Genomic DNA, 24,928 nt, shown 5'->3' with positions numbered 1-24,928 from the left:
TATTTGCCTTTTGACCGGGCCCTGGTTATCCTTTGCGGGAGGTTTACCAGCCCCTGGTCTTACACTTTTTACCAAATGGTCTAACTTCCCGTTCTTTACTACTGTTTCTATTTCATTTCTTAGGGCCACACACTCGTTTGTGTTGTGCCCTATATCATTGTGATACGTGCAATGCTTCTTGTTGTCGAGGAATGATTTCCTCGGTAACGGTTGAGGCTTTCGGAAAGTCAAATTCTCTGTTGTGAGGATTTCTAAAGGAGATTTTGATAACTGAGTCCAGCTGCTGCTAGAAGACCGTGCTAGAAAGTAACGCTTGTTTTTGTTGCCGATCAAAGATCTCGCATCAAATGGTTTAGATGTTTCTGTATTTGGCTGAAGTCTTGACCATATTGGTCCTTTAGCTTGTCTATTCGGCCTTGGAGTTTGGAATTCGACCCTTGGTGGTTGCTTTTGACTACTAGAACTTAGAGTTTTTTCAGTTCTTGCATGACTCGACCCTTGGTGGTTGCTTTTGACTACTAGAACTTTGATGCATTCATGATTTCGTCCCAAGACTCGAGCATTCCGTCTCTCCCTGTAAGAGTGGGGATCAAGGCATCACTATGGACGTTCTTACATAATGCTCCTCGCAGCATATCTTCGCTTACCCCTCTGATGTTAAGGCTCTCGTTAGTAAAACGAGTAATGAAGTCTTCAATAGACTAATTATTTCGCCTTGTAACATCTAGTATTTCTAAAGGATCCCGAGTATGTAATCTTTGTTGACTAAAATGCTGAGAGAATTTTGCTACAAAGTCTTTCCAACTTGTAATCTTTCCACATGGCAATTTCTCAAACCATTCCCGTGCTGCCCCGGTGAATGTTAGTGCAAACATGTGGCACCAATATGGAAGAGTCCAACCACTGACTCCTCCAGCTGCTTCAAACCTTAACAGATGATCGCTAGGATCAGTCATTCCATTATATGTTCCAACGGATGTTGGAATATTTGCATTAATCTGGAATGGAGCTGTCGCGATGCTTGAAATAAATTTGAGTTTTCTGCGAAATTTCGGGCGATATGGTTTGGAAAAATCATACTCAGCATTACTGTGATACTCCGCATGGCGGACAGCTGGCCGCGGATAGCTAGTCCCTCTGTACGAGGGGAGGTGACTATTCCCGCTGTAGAAACTACCTTCCGGATGATACGTTGAGTCATATCCGTCCATTTCATCCTCGTAAGATGGTACCCGCATATCTATGCGAGGACAAGGACGTAACCTCCGGATCTCACCCATATTCTGTTCCGGTGGCTGACTGTACTGAATATGGCTTCCCCTTATGGGAGTAGAGATAGATCTCCTGGGAGGTTCATCGTATGTCAGGGTACGGCAATGGAAACGCTCATTCCGGACCCAACGCTCATACTCAGCTTTCAAACTATCTTGTTGAACACGAAGCCATTCGTCTGGAGACAAAAGTCCTTCGGTTCTAAAGCTATGATGGTGAGCTCTTCTTGGGTTAGAATCACTAGAATCTTCTTCCAAACCTAACTCCGACTGAGTTCGGTGGATTTCTCTTGTAACTCGTTCTAGATTCTTCAAGTTAGAACCTCCTGGGGCTGTGACATGACCCAGGTCAGTAGTTGGTGTAACAACATTCCAGCATCTACTGGAGTAGTATCTGCTAATGGAGTGAAATGTTCTCGAGCCGCTGAATCACCTAAGAAAAAACCTCCAGGGTTCACAGCATCAGTTCGTGGAGTAGATTTTGAGATTCTAGCAAAAATGGATGTTGCTCCGTCACGTGATTCAATATTGAGATCTCGTGGAGGTTGCGATTGGTTCTCCGTAGGCCCTCTAGGTAATTGATTCATATCATAAAGAGGACGGAAAAAAATTTTTGCTGTTCTAACAAAGACACGGATGGCGCCAATGAAGGAACAAGGATCTACTCCCCACTAATTAATCCTAGATCCGATGAGTCAACGGGGTAGGATACGGTTAACTGCCAATACGATATGAACTCAATTGCCCAAAGTCCAGTGACGAAGACCTGCAAAACAGACACTGTGAGCTCGTTACGGGAAGGACAAGAGGGGGGTCTTCCCGTAACCACCCTCTGGCGTGAGAATAAGTACAGTTCTGATAAAAGTAAAGTACTTAAGTAAACTGAGAGAGTACAGTGGGAGTGAATGACCACCTCATGATGATTGAGAGGGTATTTATAGCCGAAGGGTATAGGGAAGCGATTGGGCTAGCTGTCCCTTTAGAAGATGCTTTTATAACCGTCTGGACACGTGTCCTCATATGACAAGTTCCGCCAATACGTTGCATGTGCATGTATAACAACCTGGACACGTGCCTCTCTGATATTGGTTAGCGGGGTAATATTGGCCATGTGCACGGTTATAACGACCTTGTCAGGTGTCATTAGTTGATTGGCAAGTGATCACGTATTGCTCAAGAAAGCATCTTTGATAGATATTCTAGAAGGTAACTAGTTGATAACAGCTATTTCGGGGCATTGCCTCGTGGTCATTTACGCGGAAAGGTATTCCTTCTTGCGGATGACTTTGAGGGTGCCAGGATGCTTCTTCGTGTGCCATGAGGGTGTTTCTTCCTCAGATGATTTATGTGGATGGTTCATATGTCCCGCGGGTGCCTTATGAAGGACTTCTGATTGACCCACGGATATTCCATAAGGGTATTTGGGTCTTTTTGGTACCCTACCTCTATAAGTCCCCCCAGTCCAGTGTTTCTTCCGTGTGAAGTGTTTTATGCGGGTGAAATTTTGGACTTAATGTTGATTTGGGGATTTTTGACTTTGCAAGTTGGTGAGAAATATCTTTTGTTGTTGTGGATAATCATGAAAAAGGACAGGTTGACCACTCGCAGGCGCGTGTGCAGGTGCATGGACGTTATTGACGGCTGTTACTGTACCCTACTGTACAACTTTTTCCCTTTTTCGAATTCCCGCGTGTCGTGGCGATCTTTTATTGGACGGTTTTTTCTCTCTCTACTGTTCGCATCCCATCGCATTAATTGCAGTGGGTATAAATAGAGGGAGTTAACTTCTTTTTGAAGTTTTATCGCCTTTGAATTCTTAATACGAACTTGCTTTCTTTCTTCAATCTATCATTCAATCTTTCTTGAGATAACCTGATATTCTACCAAGTGTTTATGATGGCGTCTGCTCAATCTGAGGTTGATGAGATAGAAGTCTACTGGGATCAAGAGGAATACCAAAAACTTATTACGACTTATGGTATTCCACCAGAATGGGGACCGGAGTTCCCTTTTGCCGGCTCAATACGCAGACTATCCTGGGGCATTGCTCAAGAAAGCATCTTTGATAGATCTTCTAGAAGGTAACTAGTTGATAACAGCTGTCCCAGGGCATTGCCTCGTGGTCATTTACATGAAAGGATATTTCTTCTTGCGGATGACTTTTGAGGGTGCCAGGATGCTTCCGCATGTGCCATGAGGGTGTTTCTTCCTCAGATGATTTATGCAGATGGTTCATATGTCCCGCGGGTGCCTTATGAGGGACTTCTGATTGACTCGCGGGTATTCCTTAAGGGTATTTGGCTCTTTTTGGTACCCTACCTCTATAATAGCCTTCAATCAATTTCTGAGATTGAAGGGTATTGACTGGTCAATTGCTTTAAAACCCGATCAAGGGTAAAACAGACAACAAGTTTAACTTTTCGTTTTCTCATGCTTCTGGCCGGATTCAACGTTCGGTCCAGAAGAATTTTCTTCTCATAATTAAATTTTAAGGGTTCTGACCAAAACCCGACTCCAGACTCGAAGTTCAGATTCTGGTCAGACTCGACTCGTTTAAACATTAATATAACATAACTAGAGTTCTACCCATCCTTTTTGGATTGATTCCAGCAGTATTAAGTTCGTTTTCATTTATAGTTTCATATCACAAAGTTTCAGATCCTGATCATTAATCTCGTTGGACGCGTATTGGACTACTCGCTTAAATCATTAGTTCGTTGTCGAATTTAGTAATCACTTGCCGTCCGTCTAAGGTGAGTTTTATCATTCCTCTATTTTACTCAATTTTTCACAATGTTTTGAGGACATATGCGTATATCATACTATATATATATATACATAACTATATATACATATCCAAAAATAGTAAACGTGTAATTGTTTGTGATAAATCAAATCTACTTGTTATGTGCTTATGTGTTATTGTATTGATTCGCTTGACATATCCCCTTGGAGATGGTTCTCATTCTCATTGACCACCGCCAGATTCGCTTGGCAACGGTCTTATTCTCATTTAATGCTCATAGTTGATTTACTAGCGCCCGATTCGCTTGGCAATGGTTTAGTCGACAACTTATTTGCTTATGGTTTGATTTCATTACCGCATTTATTACGTTTTGCTTATTTATCATATTAACATTATTTTGATGTCAAAACTTGGTGGTAAACTCACTCAACATATTCGTTGACAAAAACTCTATTTTCTACGCATATGCAGGTTTCCTGAAGATTGAAGTTGGACACGTAGACAATACCTTTTGATATAATCAATATAATCGTTATATGAACTCATATTTGTGTATTTGGATTGTTTTGTATATTTGGATAATGTGTGCAATATTTGTAAATAATTAATTAGATATTGTCACATTTTATATATGATAGTATCTTCGAGCTGTGAGCCATCGGATCACGCCCCGGCATTTCCGCCTTAGGTTGGGGTGGGACAAATTGATATCAGAGCTGAAGGTTTAAGATAGGTTGTTAGTGGTGCAATAGTAACATGCTTAGGTGCCCCATACGTGCTTATTTGTTTACATGATGTGTTCTATTTGATTGTTTACAGCTTACGTATTTGCCTTGCTAGATTGGGTACTTATTTTACTATTTAATTAATTATTTATTTTATTTGTCATGCACACACAACTCTGAAGCTATGCTTCACTCCCAAAATATTTTATTACTCCGAGACTATGTCTCATTTTCAAAAAAATTTTATAACTCTGAGGCTACGCCTCAAAATATTTCTATTTAATTTTATTAAATTGCCTTTTATTGTCAGAAATTTTCTTGAGAATTTCCTAGCTTTGTATTTGCTTTTTATCGCTTAGAACTAGGGCGTGTGACAAGATTCCACGCCATTGTGGGAATTGTTATGCGACCAACACTTTAAGCATTTAACGTAACCGGCTAAACGGTTACACCCTTTATTGTGTTTTATTATTTTTAAAATGTCTAGTCGGGTGTAAAAACCCATGGGAAGCCATGGACACGCCAACTGTACATTTGCACAATTTGTTATATTTGCGATATTTTGTTGGAACATTATCATCCGTGGTGATACATGAGATGTTTCAACTACTCGTCCTTGAGTTCGTTTAATCGTTATTTAGTTTGGGCGGTCAAATTGTCATGTAATGCTCATGGGAGGCCAACTAACACATTTGTTTTGGTTTTGGTATGCTAATAAGTTGGGGAAACAAAATGTCATGGAAAGCTTTTGGGAAACCCAACACCTCGAAGAACATTCGTTAATTTTTTTTATTTGTTTGACTTTTATACGAACTAATTTATGATTTGTTTAACTATTCAATTATTCTATTATTCTATTATTAAACTATTTAATTCCTTATTTACTAAATCATTTTTTAATCAAGATCTATTGATTCGATCTACTCATACACTCAAAACATTTTTATTCTCCTGATCAGATACAAATCATTCATTCATCAAGGCTCAGTTATCACGAGCCAACCAAAACAATTTACACTCTATTATTGAAATTGGTTTTCATCTATTCATCTTATCGCGTTATTATAATATCAATACCTCAAGTGATTTAAATAATATAACACAATTTAATACTCATGATATCATATACATAAACCATTAAACATATTTCAAGCATTCAACCTCAAATTCTAATTCGTTAAAAACATATTAAACTTTGATAAAACTTTTCTCTCATCAAGTCAACTTATCGATTATCGATTTAGATTTCTAACTTATCCTTAAGTTATAAATAAACATCAACATAACATATCTAAGTTTTTTTTTACACAATAACTCATATGAAATCTACACAACTATCCAATTTTCTCATTAAGTCACATCTTTATTAATCATAGAATGTATTCTCAACATTAAACCACATCAATCATTTATTTTTCTATAACCGACTCATGGCCACATGTGTGACACCCGGTAATTTTTCACACTCTAATGTATATATTTGATTTAAATTACGTATTATTTATATAATTTATATGAGGTATAAACCATAGTATGCTTGAAATGTGAACGAGAACAGTCGTTATGCCTATAGGATCGTATAAAGAGCCGATGAGAACGGCCATATGATAAAGACAGCCCAGTAATAGTCAGAGGTGACAAACATATCAAGCTAAATATATATACCTATGATCCAATATAAGGGGTAATGGTAAGACCATGCCCAGTAATGTTCTAATACCCTAATTAGGACCAAAACGCCATAAACGTTTAAATAATGGAATATAGTCGCCGAACCGGCCAAATCAATGATACATTATACAGTGAGACGACCAAGATATGAAACAATGAAGGAATTAAAGGTATACTAGTCAAAATAATATGAAGTTAATAATTTAAACAATCCATAAAGGATTACAATATGGAGCATTATTTAACCAAATATAACTCCGGGCTAAATTTAAATATACATCATACCGGGAACCAAAATAAATACGGGTTCCATATCATCTATAATATACCCAAAGTTCAAACAGAAGAGTGGAAAAACTCTGCGTGACATTGGGAAACCCGTGGGAAGAATCCTTGCGAAAAACCCTAAAAACCAAAAATCCTTTTCAAAGACCCTGTGCTCAAAGACCCTGTGCTCAAAGACCTGCGGGAAGACCCTGCGGGAAGACCTGCGGGAAGACCCTGCGGGAAGACCCTGCGGGAAGACCTGCGGGAAGACCTGCGGAAGACCCTGCGGGAAGGCCCTGCGGAAGACCCTGCGGGAAGACCTGCGGGAAGACCTGCGGGAAGAGAATACTTCCGCCCAAAATGAGCCAGTCTGCTTCTGGAAGATCTTATCTTTTACCTGCCAAGGTATGGGCACAATATTGAAAGTACTGCAAGATCAAGCAAAATCTTCCTAACCATTCCCTATGGCCGCCTACCCCCATTCCATCAAATAAACAACAATAAAAACCATGCTTTGACTAACTATTTCACTTTATGGTGTAAGATTTGACACCCTTAAATCAAGGGATTGTAATCTTTTGGATCCCCCAAATCAAGGGATGTGTTCCCTTGGGTTTGCCTATAAATAAGACCAATTATTTTGATGAAAAACACCGCACACAAACTCATACAAACCCTTAAACACACTCCAAATTTCTCTCTTTTCATGGCTGAAGAACAGCAGCAGCGCAACACCAAGCAACCGCCTCTTTGCAACCCAATTTCTCTATAATTCTGCCCTGAACCTTCTGAACCCTATATATCGTTGGAAAGCTAGAAGAAATCCTTAAACCGTAGTGGAAAGCCTTGAACGGATCTCTGCCCGGAAAACCTCGGTAAGAAGCTTTGAACCTTCGAAGGTCACTGCTGGGAAACTGCATTTTCCAGCAGTACCCGCCTCTCTTCTTTTGTTCATATCTCACAAACTACTTGGTATTTTTCGGTGATTCTTGTTTATAAATCCAAGGAAACTCGTAAGGATCACGAACCATCTTTCTAATATCCATTTCCGGCTTAATTTCAGCACTTGGTAAGCCTAAAAGTCTAATTGTTCTTCATAAAATACTTGCTGGAAAATGATTCTTTTCTGTCCAGCCAACACACACTCGTTTCCTTTGATTTTAACACTTGTGTTCATGTTTAATAAACATATTCTAGAGCCTACACTACAAGACCATCATCCAAGAGCCTAAACACGCTCAAGAACGTCTCGAAAAACCGACATTTCCAAGGTAATAAAATCATATTATGTTTAATAGAAAAACATGGATTAAGCCTAAGATACATATATTTAATGAGGTGATAAATCATGAATATAAACTTGAAGTGTGACATATAAGTAAGGATAAATCATGTTAAGTAAAAGATATAAAGGATTTAAAGGGGTGTTTAAGGAAGGTTAAGGTAAAAATGATCTTCAGTAGTAAAACCCATTTATAAATAAACAAGATGATCTAAATGTAAAAATGGAATTTTGGTTATGTTAAACTTTACAAAGGATATAACTAACGTATTAAAAACCGTATCGGGTTTGTCATAAAAGTAAAAATAATAATAGTAATAATAATAGTAATAATAATAATAATGATAAAATATGAGTACTAGTAAGATATATATAATATATGCTTATAAGATTTAAAAAGGATATTAATAATACTTATAATATATACATAACAAAATAAGTATACAAGTCATACACATATATTCCTATATATGTGCAATAAATATAAAATACGGGTTTTTGTGATGGACATTGCGAGTAACTGGAAGGGTGGAGGTGCCGGTAGTCGGGACGTCCTGTCTAGGCTGGTAACTGAATATATCATAGATGGGCCCGTTACCTACCTGGGGACTAACGATGAGAGCTCCAAAACCTATTAGGCCAAAGCATGTCACGAACGTCATGATTACCGACTAATAATTTGTATCGAGCATTCCCTAATGCTCGGAGGATATATATATAAAGAGAATATAACGGGCATATATATAACAAGTATAAGACGTTGTCTAACGTCCATATCGCTAAGGTATAAAAATACATATATACCGTCACCTCATAAGTATGTATCGGGCTAAGTATTAATAGTAGTATAAGTATTATGTACTGAAGAATGTACGTATACGATATAATACAGGAAACTCACCAAGTATAACGGAACATTATTCCTCGATTTAAGGTGAGTCTCACAGCCCCTATTTTCACTATTTTCACTATGTTTTAAACTGTTTTCGGGGCGAGGGACACGTGTGTAAATATGTTTTTATCATGGTGTATATCTTGATTTACAATGTGCGTGTACATGAGATATTTGGCGCGCTCATGGTACATAAAGTCCCCGGTATATATTGTAACCATAAACTATAGGCAACTATAGCCGAGGAACTCTACGGGTAGTACTACTGGTCTGACCAACCCACTCGTAAGTGGTCGCGCCACTTTATAAGACGGGTGCTTAGTTTTCCGATTTATTTATTCCCTCGTGGACTCGTGGGATGTTATGTGGGGCTTTATGGTGTATATATATAGTCAAGGAATGGTTACGAACTCATGTATTCACGTTACACTGCAAGTCATGGATACTGCATTCATGACGTTATGAGAATTATATTAGAAAGCATTTTATCGAGTCACAAAACTTGTGAACTCACTCAGTTTATACTGATTAAATTATTTTACGTGTCTTTCAGGTATTTAGCCACGTGGAGAGGTCACGGTGTCTCACTACGGTTTTATGTTTAACTATGGAAATTTCATGTATGAGGATTTTATATTTTGGAGTTTTCACGGTTATATCTCCCTTCGGCAGGACATAACTGTGAAATCTCAATATGTTATATGTAAACCTTTTTATGGATATTTTTGTAAAACTTATATTATGAATGAAATCCTCATGTATTTAATCATATAGTTGTTGCTTAATCGCGCTCTCGAAAAACCTTTCATGAGTCGCACACCGGTTGTTTCCGCCTATGGACCAGGTGTGACAGACTGGTATCAGAGCCAAGGTTATAGCGAACTAGGATTCAACCATGAGTCTAGACTATAACCCCTTAGATTCCCTCGTGAAAACGTTTTTCATGCATGACATATTTTCAAAACTTGCATTACACGAGAGTGCACGTGTCTTCACGACACCTTTATCGCAACTAATGGTCTAGTATAGGAATGACCAAAATAAGGGATAGGAAAAACATAAAGCGATATTATCACTAATTAAACCTTAATCCTTTCAGCGATGGCCTTCCCGAACAATGGCCTAGCCATCACTGACTCGAACTCCGGCTCTAACTCTGACACTGATAGCAGCAGTGTCCATATGAGCGACGTTGTTCCAATTCCTGATGATCCTATAGAGATCTCCGATGACGAGCCTACCGAGGTAATCAGGCTCGATGAGGACGACAAGGTAACTTATGACAACGACGACCTTGAGGAGATGGAGGAGCTGGCTGCAGTGCCCTCCGAGGAGATACGAGCCGCCGGGCTGAAAAGGTATGCCATGGACTCCGACGACGAGGTGCCCCGGACTATACATGAGGTAGGCGAGTCCTCACGCCCCCAAGGGCGCGCTACCTCCGATGATACAGAGGTCCCCATACCACCGACCGCAGCAGCCGCCGAGGCTGAGAGAAAGGCCCTTGAGGAATGGCTCATGGATTGGGAGCAGAGGGTCGAGGTGTTTATTGAGAGCGTGAAAGGCAAGGCCTGTGAGACCAGTCTCCGCCTTGATAATCACTATGACTTGATCTCCGATGCAAGGATGAGGATACTGAAGTTGGAGCATATGGTAGGGGATGCATTGCACTTAGCTGATGTGGGAGCGAGGCGGGCCGCTGCCGCCGAACAAAGAGTGATGAGATTGGAAAATGAGGTTAAGACGATTCAAGCCTTTTTGGGAGACGTGTTTCCACCACCGCCACCACCGATGCCATGAAGCGACTATAGACTAGTATTAGCGGGTAGTAATCATATGTATGGGAAGTAATATATTACGGGCTACGACCCGATCTTTTGGCAAAACGCTTGTATGTTGTAGGAGTTTGTAGTAGACTTAAACATAAACTTATGTAATCAAATCTTTTGATGTAATGAAGTTATGTTTATGATATATGAGTATGAGTATACGATGTGGTATAATGAGATGTAATAATAAAATCTATGTATGCGAGTATATGATTGATAAGTATGACTATAAGCAAATATATGGGTGTGAATGTAATAAGTATCGAACCCTACAACTACTTACATACAAGCGTGATGCCAATACTAACCGATCCTTCTTATTCTCAACTTGAAGGAAAATGCCAAGGAGAAGGAACGACAGTTTACCTAATACACCTGCGCAATTACAAGAAGTCATAGCGCAAGCGATAGCCGCCTACGAAGCCAGTAGGGGCGACTCAAGTCAAGAACGAACGAATTCCGCAAACACTGAAAATGTAGTTCCAGAGACTGGCGGTGAGGAACGAGGATGTTCCTACAAAACTTTCATGACATGCAAACCGTGGTCCTTTAAGGGAACGGAAGGAGCCATAGGAGTTATCCGTTGGATCGAGAAGACAGAATCTGTGATAGCAATCAGTGGATGCACAGAAAAACAGAAAGTGTTGTACGTGACATGTATGTTTCAAGATGAAGCCCTATCGTGGTGGAATTTACAAGTACAAACCCTAGGCCGAGACATGGCCTATGGTAAGACCTGGAAAGAGTTAAAGGAGATGATGGAAAAGAAATATTGCCCAAGGACTGAGATGCAGAAGTTGGAAAATGAGTTCTGGACGCTCACCATGAAGGGAGCCGACATCACAGCATATAACACGCGATTTCACGAGCTATGCCGAATAGTTCCTCATATGGCCACCACTGAAGAAAAGAGAGTTGAAAGGTACATCTGGGGATTAGCAACAGTTATCAGGGGACCAATCACGGCCACTAGGCCTGCGACCATGGCCGAGGCTGTTGAACTAGGTCTGAGTCTGACAGAAGATGCAGTACGAGCTGGCACCCTAGGAAAGCCAACTCAGAAGGAAGCAAGCCAACCATTCTCCCAACACAGCAACAGCCGCCATAACAATCACAAGAGGAGCTGGGCCTCTCGTAATCAAGGGTCAAGTTCCAAAGAACCCCCTGTCAAGAAACAAGAAACTGTGAAAGTGTATGCCGCCCAGACCACGGATCAACCACGGAAGACGTATAGCGGGTCAAACCCGTGGTGTGACAAATGCAAGTATTATCATGTTGGTGACTGCTCAAGTATTGTGTGTAAGCATTGTCACAAGAGAGGGCATGTGGAAGCTAAGTGTAGAATTAAGAATGGTGCAGTAGTTGTGAAGCAAGAACCGGGGAAAACGACACCACGAGCTTGTTATGGGTGCGGAAATACGGGTCATTTTATCAAGGACTGTCCGCAGATGAAGAATACAGCTCAAGCTAGGGCTTTTGTTATCGGGGCGGGTGAAGCTAAGGAAGACCCAAATGTCGTCACTGGTACGTTCCTACTTAACAACCACTATGCGTCTGTGTTATTTGATACTGGTGCGGATTTAAGTTTTATATCCACTGAATTTAAAGACCTACTTGGTTTAGCACCTAGTAAATTAGCAACGCCCTATGCTATAGAATTATCTAATGGCAAACAGTTACGATCAGACGATATAGTGGAAAGTTGCGTACTAGTGATGGGAGAATACGAATTTAACGTAGATTTGTTGCCGATAGATTTAGGAAATTTTGATGTCGTTATAGGCATGGATTGGTTAGCAAAGAACCATGCTGAAATTATTTGTTATGACAAGCAAATCCGCGTACCCTTGGCAAGTGGTGAAACGCTGACTATTCAAGGGGAAAGACGTGGCACTGTGATGAAGTTAATTTCGTGTATGAAAGCACGAAAGTGCTTGCGAAAGAAGTGTCAAGCTTTCTTAGCCCACGTGGTGGAGAAGAAGGATGAAGAAAGGAAGATAGGAAGTATACCTATAGTGAGAGATTTCCCCGAAGTCTTTCCAGAAGATCTACCAGGGTTACCACCTCAAAGACAAGTGGAGTTTCGAATCGATCTAGTACCAGGAGCTGCACCAGTAGCGCGAGCACCTTATCGATTAGCTCCCTCGGAAATGCGAGAACTATCGAATCAATTACAGGAGCTACTAGACAAGGGTTTCATACGCCCGAGCTACTCACCTTGGGGAGCCCCGGTACTATTTGTCAAGAAGAAAGACGGTTCGTTCCGTATGTGTATTGATTACAGGGAACTTAACAAACTGACCATCAAAAATCGGTACCCTTTACCGAGGATTGATGATTTGTTTGACCAATTACAGGGATCTAGTTTCTATTCCAAGATAGATCTACGATCCGGGTACCATCAGCTGAAGATACACGAGGATGATGTACCAAAGACTGCGTTTCGAACGAGGTATGGTCATTATGAATTTCTAGTCATGCCTTTTGGGCTAACGAACGCACCTGCCATGTTCATGGACTTAATGAACCGAGTGTGCAAACCTTACCTAGACAAGTTCGTGATAGTGTTTATAGATGACATATTAATTTATTCCCGAACGGAAGAGGAGCACGAGCAACACCTTCGATTGATTTTAGAATTGTTGAGAAAGGAGAAGTTGTATGCAAAGTTTTCAAAGTGTGATTTTTGGCTAAGAGAAGTACACTTTTTAGGCCATGTCGTCAATAAGAAGGGAATTCATGTTGACCCTTCAAAAGTAGAGGCCATTAAAAACTGGGAAGTGCCGAAGACGCCGACGGAAATACGACAATTTTTAGGTCTGGCAGGCTACTATCGACGGTTTATTGAAAATTTCTCAAAGATAGCACAACCCCTTACTGCGCTCACACAGAAAGATAAGTCGTTTAATTGGGGAGATAAACAAGAAAAGGCGTTCCTGTTGCTAAAACAGAAACTTTGCAGTGCACCTATTCTAGCCTTACCAGAAGGGATGGATGACTTCGTAGTTTATTGCGATGCTTCGCATCAAGGACTTGGTTGTGTCCTTATGCAAAGAAATCAAGTCATCGCGTATGCGTCACGACAACTCAAAGTGCACGAGAAAAATTACACCACTCACGATTTGGAATTGGGCGCAGTGGTGTTTGCACTTAAGATATGGCGTCATTACTTATACGGCACCCATTGCACAATCTACACCGATCATAAAAGCCTACAACATATATTTGATCAAAAAGAATTAAACATGAGGCAACGACGGTGGGTTGAATTATTGAATGATTATGATTGTGTAATCAAGTACCACCCTGGAAAGGCGAACGTTGTAGCAGACGCTTTAAGCAGGAAAGAAAGGGTGAAGACATCACGTGTTAAAGTCTTAGGGCTAACTATAAGTACGAACCTCACCACCCTTATCCACGAAGCCCAACGAGAAGCTTTGAAACCTGATAATATCAAAAACGAGGGTCTCCGTGGTATGGTTGACAACTTAGAATCCAAAGAAGACGGTACCCTGTACTTTGTCAACCGAATATGGGTTCCTCTCAAGGGAGGATTACGTGAAAGAATACTTGATGAAGCCCACAAGACGAAGTATTCCGTGCACCCCGGTGCAGATAAAATGTATAAAGATGTAAAGGGATACTATTGGTGGCCTAATCTTAAGGGTGATATAGCAAATTATGTGGGAAAATGTTTAACTTGCGCAAAAGTCAAGGCGGAATATCAGAAACCATCCGGATTATTACAACAGCCCGAGATTCCCATGTGGAAATGGGAACAAATCTCGATGGATTTCATTACGAAGTTACCTAGGACTCCAGGAGGTTATGACACCATATGGGTGATAGTCGACCGGCTAACCAAATCCGCGCATTTCTTAGCTATCAAAGAAACGGATAAGATGGAGCGGTTAGCTAGACTATATATAAAAGAGATCGTGTCAAGACATGGAGTCCCAGTCTCGATTATTTCTGACCGCGACAGTCGATTTACGTCTCATTTTTGGAAGTCGTTACAAAAAGCTTTGGGCACGCGATTAGATATGAGTACCGCCTACCATCCCCAGACTGACGGCCAAAGCGAACGAACTATACAAACATCGGAGGATATGCTAAGAGCGTGTGCAATTGATTTTGGTGGTAGCTGGGATATTCACCTTCCTTTGGTGGAATTTTCATATAATAATAGCTACCACACGAGCATAAAGGCTGCACCGTTCGAAGCTTTGTATGGTCGTAAGTGTAGGTCGCCCTTGTGCTGGGCGGAAATTGGCGACAGACAAATGACAGGTCCCGAACTAATTCAAGAAACAACTGACAAGATATTTCAAATAAAAGAACGACTGAAAACGGCCTGCGATCGACAGAAAAGTTATGCGGATGTGAGACGCAAGCCTTTGGAATTCCAAGTGGGAGATAAAGTTCTTTTAAAGGTCTCGCCATGGAAAGGAGTTCCGAGGTTTGGAAAGCGGGGCAAGCTCAGCCCAAGATATACCGGACCATTTGAGATCCTGGAAAGGATAGGTCCCGTGGCCTATAAGTTGAAGCTACCGGAAGAACTTAACGGGGTATATGACACATTCCATGTGTCGAACCTTAAAAAGTGTCTATCCGATGAATCTTTAATTATACCTTTAGATGAAGTACATATTGACGATCGGTTACACTTTATTGAAGAACCGATAGCTGTTACCGACTGGAAAGAACAAAAACTACGAAGAAGTCGGATTAAATTAGTAAAGGTCCAATGGAAATCTAAAAGAGGACCCGAGTTTACCTGGGAAAGAGAAGATCAAATTCGAAAGAAGTACCCACACCTTTTCCCGGACCCAACTATAACGGATAACTAACAACAAATTTCGGGACGAAATTCTTCCAACAGGGGGAGAATGTGACACCCGGTAATTTTTCACACTCTAATGTATATATTTGATTTAAATTACGTATTATTTATATAATTTATATGAGGTATAAACCATAGTATGCTTGAAATGTGAACGAGAACAGTCGTTATGCCTATAGGATCGTATAAAGAGCCGATGAGAACGGCCATATGATAAAGACAGCCCAGTAATAGTCAGAGGTGACAAACATATCAAGCTAAATATATATACCTATGATCCAATATAAGAGGTAATGGTAAGACCATGCCCAGTAATGTTCTAATACCCTAATTAGGACCAAAACGCCATAAACGTTTAAATAATGGAATATAGTCGCCGAACCGGCCAAATCAATGATACATTATACAGTGAGACGACCAAGATATGAAACTATGAAGGAATTAAAGGTATACTAGTCAAAATAATATGAAGTTAATAATTTAAACAATCCATAAAGGATTACAATATGGAGCATTATTTAACCAAATATAACTCCGGGCTAAATTTAAATATACATCATACCGGGAACCAAAATAAATACGGGTTCCATATCATCTATAATATACCCAAAGTTCAAACAGAAGAGTGGAAAAACTCTGCGTGACATTGGGAAACCCGTGGGAAGAATCCTTGCGAAAAACCCTAAAAACCAAAAATCCTTTTCAAAGACCCTGTGCTCAAAGACCTGCGGGAAGACCTGCGGGAAGACCCTGCGGGAAGACCCTGCGGGAAGACTCTGCGGGAAGACCTGCGGGAAGACCTGCGGGAAGACCTGCGGGAAGACCCTGCGGGAAGACTCTGCGGGAAGACCCTGCGGGAAGGCCCTGCGGAAGACCCTGCGGGAAGACCCTGCGGGAAGACCTGCGGGAAGACCCTGCGGGAAGACCTGCGGGAAGAGAATACTTCCGCCCAAAATGAGCCAGTCTGCTTCTGGAAGATCTTATCTTTTACCTGCCAAGGTATGGGCACAATATTGAAAGTACTGCAAGATCAAGCAAAATCTTCCTAACCATTCCCTATGGCCGCCTACCCCCATTCCATCAAATAAACAACAATAAAAACCATGCTTTGACTAACTATTTCACTTTATGGTGTAAGATTTGACACCCTTAAATCAAGGGATTGTAATCTTTTGGATCCCCCAAATCAAGGGATGTGTTCCCTTGGGTTTGCCTATAAATAAGACCAATTATTTTGATGAAAAACACCACACACAAACTCATACAAACCCTTAAACACACTCCAAATTTCTCTCTTTTCATGGCTGAAGAACAGCAGCAGCGCAACACCAAGCAACCGCCTCTTTGCAACCCAATTTCTCTATAATTCTGCCCTGAACCTTCTAAGCCCTATATATCGTTGGAAAGCTAGAAGAAATCCTTAAACCGTAGTGGAAAGCCTTGAACGGATCTCTGCCCGGAAAACCTCGGTAAGAAGCTTTGAACCTTCGAAGGTCACTGCTGGGAAACTGCATTTTCCAGCAGTACCCGCCTCTCTTCTTTTGTTCATATCTCACAAACTACTTGGTATTTTTCGGTGATTCTTGTTTAGAAATCCAAGGAAACTCGTAAGGATCACGAACCATCTTTCTAATATCCATTTCCGGCTTAATTTCAGCACTTGGTAAGCCTAAAAGTCTAATTGTTCTTCATAAAATACTTGCTGGAAAATGATTCTTTTCTGTCCAGCCAACACACACTCGTTTCCTTTGATTTTAACACTTGTGTTCATGTTTAATAAACATATTCTAGAGCCTACACTACAAGACCATCATCCAAGAGCCTAAACACGCTCAAGAACGTCTCGAAAAACCGACATTTCCAAGGTAATAAAATCATATTATGTTTAATAGAAAAACATGGATTAAGCCTAAGATACATATATTTAATGAGGTGATAAATCATGAATATAAACTTGAAGTGTGACATATAAGTAAGGATAAATCATGTTAAGTAAAAGATATAAAGGATTTAAAGGGGTGTTTAAGGAAGGTTAAGGTAAAAATGATCTTCAGTAGTAAAACCCATTTATAAATAAACAAGATGATCTAAATGTAAAAATGGAATTTTGGTTATGTTAAACTTTACAAAGGATATAACTAACGTATTAAAAACCGTATCGGGTTTGTCATAAAAGTAAAAATAATAATAGTAATAATAATAGTAATAATAATAATAATAATGATAAAATATGAGTACTAGTAAGATATATATAATATATGCTTATAAGATTTAAAAAGGATATTAATAATACTTATAATATATACATAACAAAATAAGTATACAAGTCATACACATATATTCCTATATATGTGCAATAAATATAAAATACGGGTTTTTGTGATGGACATTGCGAGTAACTGGAAGGGTGGAGGTGCCGGTAGTCGGGACGTCCTGTCTAGGCTGGTAACTGAATATATCATAGATGGGCCCGTTACCTACCTGGGGACTAACGATGAGAGCTCCAAAACCTATTAGGCCAAAGCATGTCACGAACATCATGATTACCGACTAATAATTTGTATCGAGCATTCCCTAATGCTCGGAGGATATATATATAAAGAGAATATAACGGGCATATATATAACAAGTATAAGACGTTGTCTAACGTCCATATCGCTAAGGTATAAAAATACATATATACCGTCACCTCATAAGTATGTATCGGGCTAAGTATTAATAGTAGTATAAGTATTATGTACTGAAGAATGTACGTATACGATATAATACAGGAAACTCACCAAGTATAACGGAACATTATTCCTCGATTTAAGGTGAGTCTCACAGCCCCTATTTTCACTATTTTCACTATGTTTTAAACTGTTTTCGGGGCGAGGGACACGTGTGTAAATATGTTTTTATCATGGTGTATATCTTGATTTACAATGTGCGTGTACATGAGATATTTGGCGCGCTCATGGTACATAAAGTCCCCGGTATATATTGTAACCATAAACTATAGGCAACTATAGCCGAGGAACTCTACGGGTAGTACTACTGGTCTGACCAACCCACTCGTAAGTGGTCGCGCCACTTTATAAGACGGGTGCTTAGTTTTCCGATTTATTTATTCCCTCGTGGACTCGTGGGATGTTATGTGGGGCTTTATGGTGTATATATATAGTCAAGGAATGGTTACGAACTCATGTATTCATGTTACACTGCAAGTCATGGATACTGCATTCATGACGTTATGAGAATTATATTAGAAAGCATTTTATCGAGTCACAAAACTTGTGAACTCACTCAGTTTATACTGATTAAATTATTTTACGTGTCTTTCAGGTATTTAGCCACGTGGAGAGGTCACGGTGTCTCACTACGGTTTTATGTTTAACTATGGAAATTTCATGTATGAGGATTTTATATTTTGGAGTTTTCACGGTTATATCTCCCTTCGGCAGGACATAACTGTGAAATCTCAATATGTTATATGTAAACCTTTTTATGGATATTTTTGTAAAACTTATATTATGAATGAAATCCTCATGTATTTAATCATATAGTTGTTGCTTAATCGCGCTCTCGAAAAACCTTTCATGAGTCGCACACCGGTTGTTTCCGCCTATGGACCGGGTGTGACAACATGTTTAGTCAAGGAGATAGCTCCTGCGATCTCTAATATATAAACTCAAATTCCAAAACATTAATACAATCAATTCAAGCTTGTTCCTTAATTCATTCAATAATAAACTCAATTCATTTACCCATACTCATTCTCATAACGACAACAATAACAAACGCAAGCCTAAACATCAACTATATGCTGATAAACAAATTAACAATTAATCTCAACAAAATCATAGCGTCTCAAACAAGAAACTTTACTTCAAATTCACTCGTTATGCTTCACTTTCCATTATTACCATTCAGTTTAATCCTCATATCATTTTGTACCCAATGTGATCGTTCGGTTATCTCATTAAATACTTGCCACGTACCACAAGACGTTCCACAACGATATGTGTCGCCAAATTCTAAAACACATGCTACGACGTTTGCTCAAATTTTATACCTTACTGTCTATAATTGCTACAACTATGGAAATCCTAATCACCTACGTCATGTGCATTCTCGATTCAAGCATGTTCAACAAGCTAAAAATTTCCAAACTTTATTTTGTTTATTTAGTTGAGCCATTCAACTTGTCATGGAAAGCTCATGGGAGGTCAACTCGTTTGGTATGCTTGGTTATTTTCTTTTTGGAAAATTTTATAAAACATTATTTACTTAAATGCTTCAAACTCATACATATTATTTTAAATCCCGACTCGTCCTCGAGTCTTCACTAGTACTAATACATATACATATACGCATCCCCATTATTTCATATCAACTCATTCCCACAACTTACCCATCATTTCATTAAAATTTCACCCTTGGTTCTCGTAATATGTCTTCCCTAGGAAATTATCGTAATCAACGCCATTCACCTACTTCTCGTGATTGCTGTTCGACTACTAGAATCACCAAAGAGTGTTGCTGTATGCTATTAATCAACCAACCGCCAATCTCGACAAAACTAAAATAAGCCGAACAAGAAGTCTTATACTAACTCATATCCATTAAAATATTATTTAAATTGTATTTTCTTATTTATATCCATATCCTCAAACTATAAATTTCTAAGTACATTTAAATCCTTATCCTCAACTTTAAACTATAAATATTTATTATCTCTTGTTTTCCTCAATATCATGATGGTTTTCACAACTTATTTTCCACTTTACAAATCTTCATTATTAAAATTCAATTATTGTAAATTTTATTATTAAACTAAATTATGTATTCTCTAAATTTAATTTCCATTTCTAAAAAATCCATTAATCTAACTTTTATTATTAAATTGACTTTTTGATTGAACCTTCATCGTAAATATTTCAACTCTCTACTTTGGTTTTTTTTGGAAAATTTTGAACGTTTTAAATGATAGATTTGTAGTTGTCAGAATAGTCATGGTGGTTCATGCATTTCTAACCTCGCATTTATCTCAATATATTATATGCTTCACTTTAATTTAAAATTTATTATTTACTCAAATTTCCATTATTGGTAATTCAAATTACTTACTCCCGAATATTTATAACGATTTTGTGAAAAAGGAAAAATCCATGAATTCCCAATATAATTAATTTATCAATTATCTACCTTATATTTTATATAATTTTAAAGGTTTAATTTGAATAGGACTATCTCGCTGATTTGGGAATATCCGCTTTTCAGTTTAATCTATTAACAATTTAACTCAAATACGTATATTTTCGCATTATAATTAATATTTAAATTATTAATTACTAACTATTATAATATTATAGAACATCTTAAAAGAATTAATCTAATCTCAAAATCACCAACTTGAAAAGCTATAAATTTATAATTAATTCCTCTTTAAATCTCATAAATTCTCAACTAACCGAACTCGACACACCAAAATCTTCGTTTAAACTTATACTCTCGATCTTAAGAAATGTTATAAATTAAACCTTTGCGTAATTCATCCCTTTAATAAAATTCCTTTATTGAAGATTAATCAATTAGGATCTTGTATCTCCATCTCATTTCCTTTATTCTCGATTATCTTAAATAACACCAAAATCATCAAATCTATTTTCTTCAATTTACAAAATTTTACTTTTAAAAGCAAAAGAGGTTTTCGAAATCTTACGGTTTTATTGATTCAACTATAACATTTATTAATTATCATTTGAAATTATATTTAAAATTACCAAGACAATTGTTTTCTCTTAAAAATTTTATTTCAAAATGTTTGTTTCTTACAAAATGATGATTTTAAATGTTTTATAACCCACATGATGGAACGAATTATGCGGACCATCCGACGATCAGACTAATTATGGTCCGGAACATAATTATTCAAAGTCCTCGCATGGAAATCATAATACGTATAATTATGTGTCATGATCTAGAACTTAAAGTAGCTTGGGTAATGGTACGAATGAAGAGATGATAAGGACATGGTGGATACGCCGCTGGTACATCCTATATATAAGTGCCCTTATCGGATTGTCATTTGAAGCGTTGCTTCGGTTATTGGAAGTTCTATGTTATGATATTTCCTTAAAAAGTTTAAATAGTTTTCAAAACGATAATTTTTTGTTTTCCTTAATTTCGGGATGAAATTCCCTAAAGCATGGGTGACTGTAACATCTCGGATTTTTCAAACCCGTATTCGTTAACATTTAACCCAACTCGGAAATATTTTAGTTCCTCAATATTAATCAAAATCAAATATTTATAAGTAAATAAGTATCTAATATTCATTTTTATACCCTTAAAGTTCTTAAAGTTATTTATTCTTGCTTTAAACTTTAAAATAGTCAATAATTGAACATTTCAGAAAGTTTAGGGACCATTATTGCCAAAAAAAACCAAAGTTCCTTCCTTGGCTAGCCGAAGCGCCGCGCGGGGAGACCCCCCACCCCCGTCGCGCGCAGCCTCCATACCACTGGTCAGATCGTTTAACTTTATTTCATTTCCTAGCTCATTTAAGGCATAAAATCGTTTATTTTAGGCATGTTTGAGTGAATTAAGGTCCAAGTAAACATCCTGTAACTAAACTACAAGTGCTAATTCGTTTCTTACTGCCCAAGACCAGATCTTTATGTATAAATCATTGATTATTTCCTTAAAACGTATTTACTTGCTTAAACGGGCCAAAAAGCCCATAATTATTTTGTGTTATGTATTCTTATATAAACAAGCCCTATTCATCTGCTGTAAACTTTAATCTAACCCTAAAGAACATCCCATAGCCATCACCTACATCTGTTCATCCTCCAACCCTTCGGTTTTTGCATCTTCGTTAAAGGTTCAAGACTTGTTCGTTGACTTTGCTTGCTTTAGGATCTTTGACTTCCGTTTCTCGTCAATCCTTTCACTTTCCGGGTAAGTTGTAAACTGTAGAATTGTTCATACACATTCCCTAGTCAATAGCCTTCAATCAATTTCTGAGATTGAAGGGTATTGACTGGTCAATTGCTTTAAAACCCGATCATGGGTAAAACAGTCAACAAGTTTGGCTTTTCGTTTTCTCATGCTTCTGGTCAGATTCAACGTTCGGTCCAGAAGACTTTTCTTCTCATAATTAAATTTTAAGGGTTCTGACCAAAACCCAACTCCCGACTCGAAGTTCAGATTCTGGTCAGACTCGACTCGTTTAAACATTAATATAACATAACTAGAGTTCTACCCATCCTTTTTGGATTGATTCCAGCAGTATTAAGTTGTTTTCATTTATAGTTTCATATCACAAAGTTTCAGATCCTGATCATTAATCTCGTTGGACGCGTATTGGACTACTCGCTTAAATCATTAGTTCGTTGTCGAATTTATTAATCACCTGCCGTACGTCTAAGGTGAGTTTTAACATTCCTCTATTTTACTCAATTTTTCACAATGTTTTGGGGACATATGTGTATATCATACTATATATATATACATAACTATATATACATATCCAAAAATAGCAAACGTGTAATTGTGTGTGATTAATCAAATCTACTTGTTATGTGCTTATGTGTTATTGTATTGATTCTCTTGACATATCCCCTTGGAGAGGGTTCTCATTCTCATTGACCACCGCCAGATTCGCTTGGCAACGGTCTTATTCTTATTATATGCTTATAGTTGATTTACCAGCACCCGATTTGCTTGGCAATGGTTTAGTCGACAACTTATTTGCTTATGGTTTGATTTCATTACCGCATTTTTTACGTTTTGCTTATTTATCATATTAACATTATTTTGGTGTCAAAACTTGGTGGTAAACTCACTCAACATATTCGTTGACAAAAACTCTATTTTCTACGCATATGCAGGTTGCCTGAAGATTGAAGTTGGACACGTAGACAAGACCTTAGGATATAATCAATATAATCGTTATATGAACTCATATTTGTGTATTTGGATTGTTTTTTATATTTGGATAATGTGTGTAATATTTGTAAATAATTAATTAGATATTGTCACATTTTATATATGATAGTATCTTCGAGCTGTGAGCAATTGGATCACGCCCCGGCATTTCCACCTTAGGTTGGGGTGTGAAAGCGGTATGCAGTAACTGAAAGGGGATCGTGCTTATTTTCCAAACTCTTGAAACCAAGGTTATTGAAATCTAAGGACAAGCAATGCGCATAGATCCCAATAAGATGCGGGACCTGGTTGCTTACTTGGAGAGTTCGGAAATGGCATGAAACTTATTAGGCCAAAATATACCACACCCAACGCCATGTGAATCACAACTTTAATGCTTTAACGTGACCATGTCCTCTTTGTGAAAGGAATATGGTTACACTCCTAAGAATGTCGCACAAGTCATGGTGGTTCATGCGACGTGCGACTCCGACCCTCAATGTTTTACAATGTGTTTTAACTGAAAGTTGATCAAGTCGTGGTGATACACGAATAACCAGCTTTCGGTTCAATTTGATTACACATTTTGATTTTCGTTTTATAATACGAGAATAGTCGAGTTTCAACTCGTTTTCTTTATTTAAATATTCATTTATTATTACGGTTTAAAATTGAAAATTTGAAAAGTCATGGTGATACATGAATAGTCGAGTTTCAATTCGATTATTTTATTTATATATTCATTTACTATTATGGTTTAGAATTGAAATTTCGAAAAGTCATGGTGACGCATGAATAATCGACTTCAATTCGTTTTCTTTATTTTGTATATATATTCATTTATTCTTATGGTTTGAATTGGAGATATGAAAAGTCATAGTGGTGCATGAATACTCGATTTACAATTCTTTTTCACTACTTATAGTAATTTTGATATATTTTTCATATGGTTATTCAAAAATATGTAAGATTATTATAGAAATGCAAAAAACTCATGATGGCCCATGAGCATTCTAATTTCGATTTCGAATTTTTTTTCATGCGATTTTATTTCTTTACTTATTTTATTTATTTATATTTTTGAAAGATTTATATAAATTGATTCAGATGTTTCTTTTGGTTGTTAATACAAATTTCATATTTACGTCCCATGTCACACAAATCATTCACGTTTTGTAGCATATTTTCTTGTTTTTCTCGACGTCGCCCTCGAAACTCAACTCACAAAATGACGACTCATATCATCACGCTATTGGCCGATGTGATCTTGACCATCAAGACCCATATTAACCATAATAGTAAATTCAAAAGTATGCCTGAACCAATCCAAACCCAACACAACTCCTGGACACTCAAACTTACCCCACAAAAAGACTTGCACAGGAACACACCCTTTGTGTATCATGTGTAAATCCTACCACTCTATTACCGTACAATGTCGAAATGTTCTAAATTGTGGTAGTTTCAGCCACCACCTCTTGCCAAGAA

The sequence above is a fragment of the Bidens hawaiensis genome, unplaced genomic scaffold (assembly GCF_021521415.1).
Source record: "Bidens hawaiensis isolate Kalapana, Puna unplaced genomic scaffold, B.hawaiensis_p1.1 tig00044639_1, whole genome shotgun sequence".
Classification (NCBI taxonomy): Eukaryota; Viridiplantae; Streptophyta; class Magnoliopsida; order Asterales; family Asteraceae; genus Bidens; species Bidens hawaiensis.
Note: the sequence above shows the minus strand (reverse complement) of the source record.